Source organism: Oncorhynchus clarkii, chromosome 9 (genome assembly GCF_045791955.1).
Source record: "Oncorhynchus clarkii lewisi isolate Uvic-CL-2024 chromosome 9, UVic_Ocla_1.0, whole genome shotgun sequence".
In the NCBI taxonomy this organism is placed as follows: domain Eukaryota; kingdom Metazoa; phylum Chordata; class Actinopteri; order Salmoniformes; family Salmonidae; genus Oncorhynchus; species Oncorhynchus clarkii.
In genome coordinates, this window is record NC_092155.1 from 36,310,168 (window position 1) to 36,317,151 (window position 6,984).

The window sequence follows — 6,984 nt, forward strand, 5'->3', positions numbered from 1 at the left end:
TGGACACCAATTCGTTCCCACTAACACAACAATTACAGCGCCATTAGCTAAGTAAAACGCACCCACGTTCAGAGACGCACAACCAGTCAAAAGTTTGGGGTCACTTTTCAATGAAAACATACATGAAAAGAGTTGCAAAATGAATAGGAAATATTGTCAAGATGTTGACAAGGTTATAAATAATGATTTTTTAAATATTGAAATCAGCAAACGCTCATCCACATGATGCCATACACGTGGTCTGCAGGTGTGAGGCCGGTTGGGCAAACTGCCAAATTCTCTAAAATTATGGTAGAGAAATTAACATTCAATTCTCTGGCAACAGCTCTGGTGGACATTCCTGCAGTCACCATGCCAATTGCACGCTCCCTCAACTTGAGAGAGCTGTGGCATTGCGTTGGGTGACAAACGTACACATTTTAGTACCATTTTATTGTCCCCAACACGAGGTGCACCTATATAATTATCATGCTGTTTAATCAGCTTCTTGATATGCCACACCTCTCAGGTGGATTGATTATCTTGGCAAAGGAGAAATGCTCATTAACAGGGATGTAAACTAATTTGTGCATAACATTTTGAGAAATGAGCATTTTGTGCATATTGAACATCAGCTCATGAAACATGGGACCAATATTTTACATGTTTATATTTTTGTTCAGTGTAGGATTTCCCAGCATTTTTGCAGGAGCTAGTCATTTCTATGCGATGTGGCCACAGGCACGTGAAGTACCATAATGACACACACAGTGCAACCAAAACAAAACTCAACACACATGCAATAGCATTTCTCACTCGATACAAAACATGGAATGAATATCTTGGTATCTCTGTTTTCTGTAGATCCACCTTCAACTGGACTCTTTATAAGATTTATAAGACCTACTCTTGGCGATACTTTCCTCGTTCTCGATTCGGGGAAAGGGTTAACACACTGTAGCTACTTGCGCCGATGCTCTCCCTCATGCGCGACTAGCAAGCTAGGGCTAAAACTTGTGAAAAAGTGAAATAGGTAGCAGGTTATCTGGTAGCTAGTTAAAGTTCATATTATCATGCAAAAATCTAGTCACGTTAATTTGTATTGACATTCATTTGAACTTAGTCTACCTGTTGTCTGCTGTTTTCGTCTTTTCGTTTTGTGGGTAGAAATTTGGGACAAAATATCCACAGGAAAGTATTACTAAACCCAGTCGTCTCGGTGTAACTGACTCTTTCTCTCTGGTCTTAGGTTCCTGGAGGGAGACGAGGATGAGGATACATGCACCATCTCACAGGATGACATCGCTGATGCTGTGGGAATAGACACATTACCTCCGGGGCAAATTTGAGTCTTTCAGGGACAATGTGTCATTTAAGTTGCCACAAGCAGAAGATTTTAAATTATCTGTCTTTTTTATAACAATGTGTTTGTCTCGAACTCGCTCTCACTCCACAGTACTTTAACCTGACCCTGTCTCAGTTTGGGCCCTACCAACTGGATTACAACAAGACTAGATGATCAGTTTCACCTGCTGTTGTTTGAGTGTTCTGTGCAAGTGGGCCAGATATTCTTTGCTTTATTGTTAGACCTGCATTTACTGGATAAATTAACTGTGAGTGTGTGTTTTGGTCTTGAGAAGATGTCTGTTTCGTATGTGTGTGTGTTTCCTCTATTCCAGCCACCTGCTGCTTAGTGGAAGTAGAGGTCATGTGACCTGCCTAGACTGGCAGTCCAAACAGCTGATGTGTGAGATGAATGTGATGAAGATGGGGACCCAAAACACAGGGCTATTTGACTAAGAAGGAGAGTGATGGAGTGCTGCATCAGATGACCTTGCCTCCACAATCACCTGACCTCAACCCAATTGAGATGGTTTGGGATGAGTTGGACCACAGAGTGAATGAAAAGCAGCGAACAAGTGCTCAGCATTTGTGTGAACTCCTTCAAGACTGTTGGAAAAGCATTTCTCATGAAGCTGGTTGAGTGCCAAGAGTGTTCAAAGCTGTCATAAAGGCAAAGGGGCTACTTGTAATGAGTAGGTGTTTCCAAACGTGGACTGGTACTGTATGTGTATATATAACTCAGCAAAAAAAGAAACTTCCTCTCACTGTCAACTGTTTATTTTCAGCAAACTTAACATGTGTAAATATTTGTATGAACATAATATTCAACAACTAAGACATAAACTGAACAAGTTCCACAGATATGACTAACAGAAAGGGGGGGGGGGGTCGAAATCAAAAATAACAGTCAGTATCTGGTGTGGCCACCAGCTGCATTAACCTCCCTGGGATATGTGGGACGCTAGTGTCCCACCTGGCCAAAAGACAGGGAAAATGCAGAGCTCCAAATTCAAATAAATTACTATAAAAATCAAACTTTCATTAAATCACACATGCAAGATATCAAATTAAAGCTACACTTGTTGTGAATCCAGCCAACATGTCAGATTTCAAAAAGGCTTTTCGGCGAAAGCAAACAATGCTATTATCTGAGGATAGCACCTCCCTAAACAAAGAGAAAACATAATTCAACCCTGCAGGTGCGACACAAAACGTAGAAAATATAATTCATGCCCTACCTTTGACGAGCTTCTTTTGTTGGCACTCCAATATGTCCCATAAACATCACAAAGGGTCATTTTTGTTCGATTTAATTCCGTCTATATATATATCAAAAATGTCCATTTATTTGGCACGTTTGATCCAGAAAAACACCGGATCCAACTTGCTCAACGTGACTACAAAATATCTCAAAAGTTACCTGTAAACTTTGCCAAAACATTTCAAACTACTTTTGTAATACAACTTCAGGTATTTTTTAAAGCAAAATAATCGATAAAATTGAAGACAGGATGATCTGTGTCCAATACAGGAAGAAAACAAACAAGCATGCTTTCTGGTCACACGCCTCTATCTAACAGTACACTTCAAGTGACCCTCGTTCAAGATGGCCGTACTTCTTCATTACACAAAGGAATAAAGACTGTTCTAAAGACTGTTGACATCCAGTGGAAGCAATAGGAACTGCAAGAAGGTCCTTTAGAAATCTGGATTCCCAATGAGAACCCATTGAAAAGAGTGACCTCAAAACAAAACAAAAATGATCTGAGTGGTTTGTCCTCAGGGTTTCGTCTGCTAAATAAGTTATGTTATACTCACAGACATGATTCAAACAGTTTTCTATCCCAATCTACAAATAATACGCATATCTTATCTTCTGGGGATGAGTAGCAGGCAGTTGAATTTGGGCATGCATTTAATCCGGACGTGAAAATACTGCCCCGTCACCAAGAAGTTAAGTACTGCAGTGCATCTCCTCATGGACTGCACCAGATTTGCCGGTTCTTGCTGTGAGATGTTACCACACTCTTCCACCAAGGCACCTGCAAGTTTCCGGACATCCAACAGGTCCCAGACGTGCTCTGTGGGATTGAGATCTGGGCTCTTTGCTGGCCATGGCAGAACACTGACAATTTATCTTTGAAAGACAGGGTCCTGAAAATGGGATGTTTCTTTTTTTGCTGTGTGTGTGTGTATACTTTTTTACCACCTCCATTGATTTAGTCACCCTAATTCTGGCCATCCTATAAGGGTAAAAACTCCAAACTTTTGAATGGATTATGATGGCGATATGAGATTTGGACCATTGTTTTTCTTAGAGGAAAATCTACACAATTAACATTGACCCATTGGTCAAAAGATGAGTTTTTGTTTGGAAACCCTACGCACTCATTTACATGCACATTTTAGGCATTATTTCCTCTCCCATTGAATCATCCTAATCTGTACTCCTCTCTGTGTCCTTTAGGTGGCTCCACTGTGAAGCCATGTTCACAGTGGCTCAGAAGAAGTGGCTCTATATCTATGACAACAAAGGGCATTGAGCTCAACGATGGTTTCCGCATGCAGTTTCTCCCCTACCACTTCCTGCTGGCCACAGTGGTGTGTTAACTTATACTAGCTTTGTAATGTTTGTGTCATATGTCAGGGGAATCTATTGTGTAATGTGCTTGTTGAGAATATGAATGTGAAACTGACTGAAGACATAGGTAAGCTCTGGGGGGCTAACACAAATCTTCAGCTCTCAAGCAAGGTTACTCACACAACATGCGAGCGTAGTCAGGTGAACCACCACCAAGACTCACCTGTGAACTCCTGTCCCTCTACCCCTCCTCCAGAGTGCGACAGGTTCCCTGCAGTACCTGGACGTGTCGGTAGATAAGGAGGCGGCGGCCATCTGCACCAAGGCTGGATGTGATGGCCCATAACCCACACAACGCTATCATCTACCTGGGCCACTCCAACGGCACCGTTACCCTCTGGACGCCCAACCAGAGAGAGCTGCTCGTCAAGATGCTCTGCCACCAGGGAGGCGTGCGCTCGGTCACCATTGACAAGACTGGCACGTGAGTCTCAATCAAAAACATAATATCGTTCTAGTTTTGGTCTCTTAGCTATTGCAAGGTGGTTATAATGTTATGTAATGTAGCTGTTGTAGTCCATATGAAATCCACACATTTGGGTCATTTTATTTTTTGTCTTTGCTGGTGTACTTCCGTAAATGTCCAGCAGAGGGTTTTCCTGTAAGAATCTCCTGTCTATGCAGGTACATGGTGACCTCGGGCATGGACAAGAGGCTGAAGGTATATGACATCAGATCCTACTGGCCCCTGCTGTCCTACCTCTTGCCTGCGGGAGCTTCCTGTCTGTCTCTAAGTCAGAGGGGCCTGCTGTCCGCCGCTACGGGAGACATAGTCCAGGTCATACACTGTAGTCATACATACTGCTTAAAATGTTTGTGTGCCATGCCTTTTGTATTTCCCTGTGATCCTCAATATAAACTCAATGTTTCCTGCCATTCCATAGTTCCATTCCACCAAGCCATGGTATAGCCTCAAACTATATTAACCTATATGGCCCACTGAATCTAGAACCAAGCATACTTATGAAATTGACAGAACTGGAACCTAAATACTCATTAAAAGTGAGAGAATGGATTGCTCTGGGGTAGCAACATGGCACCCAGCTCTGTTGTCCAAACTCTGTACTGTTTCTGACTCTTAAAAAAAAACTCAGTATCTGTTAATGACTGAGTCTGTGTCTCTGTGCTCAAGTTGTGTCTGCTTATCTGTGTGTGTTCTGTAGGTATACAGATATGTGTGGGGAACCCCAGTGACTAAGCCCTACATGGCCCACAGGGCACAGGGCTCAGTGTGGGTGGTAGACTTCTGTCCCTTTTGAAGACGTGCTTGTTGTAGGCAATGGAGAGGGCTTCACCAGCATGGCCATACCAGGTCCGAATGAAATTCTGATTCAAATTCTCCTTTGTGCCATGTTCTATTACCACTCATACACAATACAATTACATGAAATGTCTTCATTATTTCATATTTTACTAACACACATCTCTCTTGCTCTCCTTTCTGATCCCTAACCTCTGTTGGCAGCTTTCCACCCCTCCGGAAGTGATCAGGCAAACAGTGGAAGTCAGGATGAAGACAGATAAAGAGTGAAAAAAGAAGAGGGACCAGTGGATGTGTCAACACCCATTGGTCCTCTGTGGGAATGAATTTTGACCTTTCAGATACACGTTCTTGGACATTCTTCCGAAGCCCAGACAGCAGGCTCCAACAGCCACTGCAGACACACAAAACATAGTGTATTCAGACCCCTTGACTTTTTCCACACGTTACAGCCTTATTCTAAAATTGCTGAGAAAAACAACGATTTAATCAATCTACACACATTACCCCATAATGACAAAGCAAAAACAGGTTTTTAGAAATGTTCGCAAATTTGGGACTGGGAGACTTGTCAACATCAAGGAAAAGATTAACGGAGCAAAGTACATAGAGATCCTTGATGACAACTTTCTCCATAGCGCTCAAAATCTCAAACTGTGTCAAAGGTCCACCTTCCAACTGGACAACCACCCTAAGCACACAGCCAAGACAATGCAGGAGTGGCTTCGGAACAAGTCTCCATGTCCTTGAGAGGCCTGTACTTGAACCCGATAGAACATCTCTGGAGAGACCTGAAAATAGCTGTGCAGCAACAGATCCACAGATGATGCATTCTATTTCACTCCACAATGCCCTTTCCCACCTGGACAAAAGGAATGCCTATGTGAGAATGCTATTCATTGACTACAGCTCAGTGTTCAACACCATAGTTCCCTCAAAGCTCATCACTAAGCTAAGGATCCTGGGACTAAACACCTCCCTCTGCAACTGGATCCTGGACTTCCTGACGGACCGCCCCCAGGTGGTAAGGGTAGGTAACAACACATCCCCTACGCTGTTCCTCAACACGGGGGCCCCTCGGGTGCGTGCTCAAGCCATAAGATTCCTGAACATCTAATCAAATGGCTACCCACACTATTTTCATTGCCCCCCAATTCTTTTTACATGTACATATTACCTCAATTACATTGACTAACCGGTGCCCCCCGCACATTAACTCTGCTGCTCTTGAATAATTTTTTTGTTTTATTTCTTATTCATATTTTTGTTACTGCATTGTTGGTTAAGGCTCATAAGTAAGCATTTCACTGTAAGGTCGACACCTGTTGAATTCGGCGCAAGTGACAAATAAAATTTGATTTGGTTTTTAAAATTTGCCCCAAAAAATAAATCTAACCCTGTTTTTGCTTTTTCATTATGGGGTATTGTGTGTAAATTGATGAGAGAAACTTGAATTAATTTTAGAATATGGTTGTAACGTAACAAAATGAAGGGATCTGAATACTGTCCAAATGCACTGTCTCTCCCTGAAGGCCAGGGACTCATTGATAATCAAAGCAACTACAACATATTTACTGCCTTCCTGCTCTTCTGTATGTGAGGGTAAGGCCACCAATGTATTGTGCTTCTATAATCCTAACACCTCAATTATTTAATTGCTAAATAATTTTGTATGAAATATGAGTTTTTAATCAAGATTTCACCATTTTTAAATGTATAAGCCTTGAACTGGGAAAGGGGAGATACCTAGTCAGTTGTT

General features: G+C 42.2%; 1 pseudogene; it reads left to right on the plus strand.

Moving 5' to 3' along the window:
- The first annotated feature begins 351 nt into the window (after positions 1–351).
- On the plus strand, positions 352–5,488 carry LOC139417533 (WD repeat-containing protein 46-like; annotated as a pseudogene).
- Positions 5,489–6,984: the final 1,496 nt, after the last annotated feature.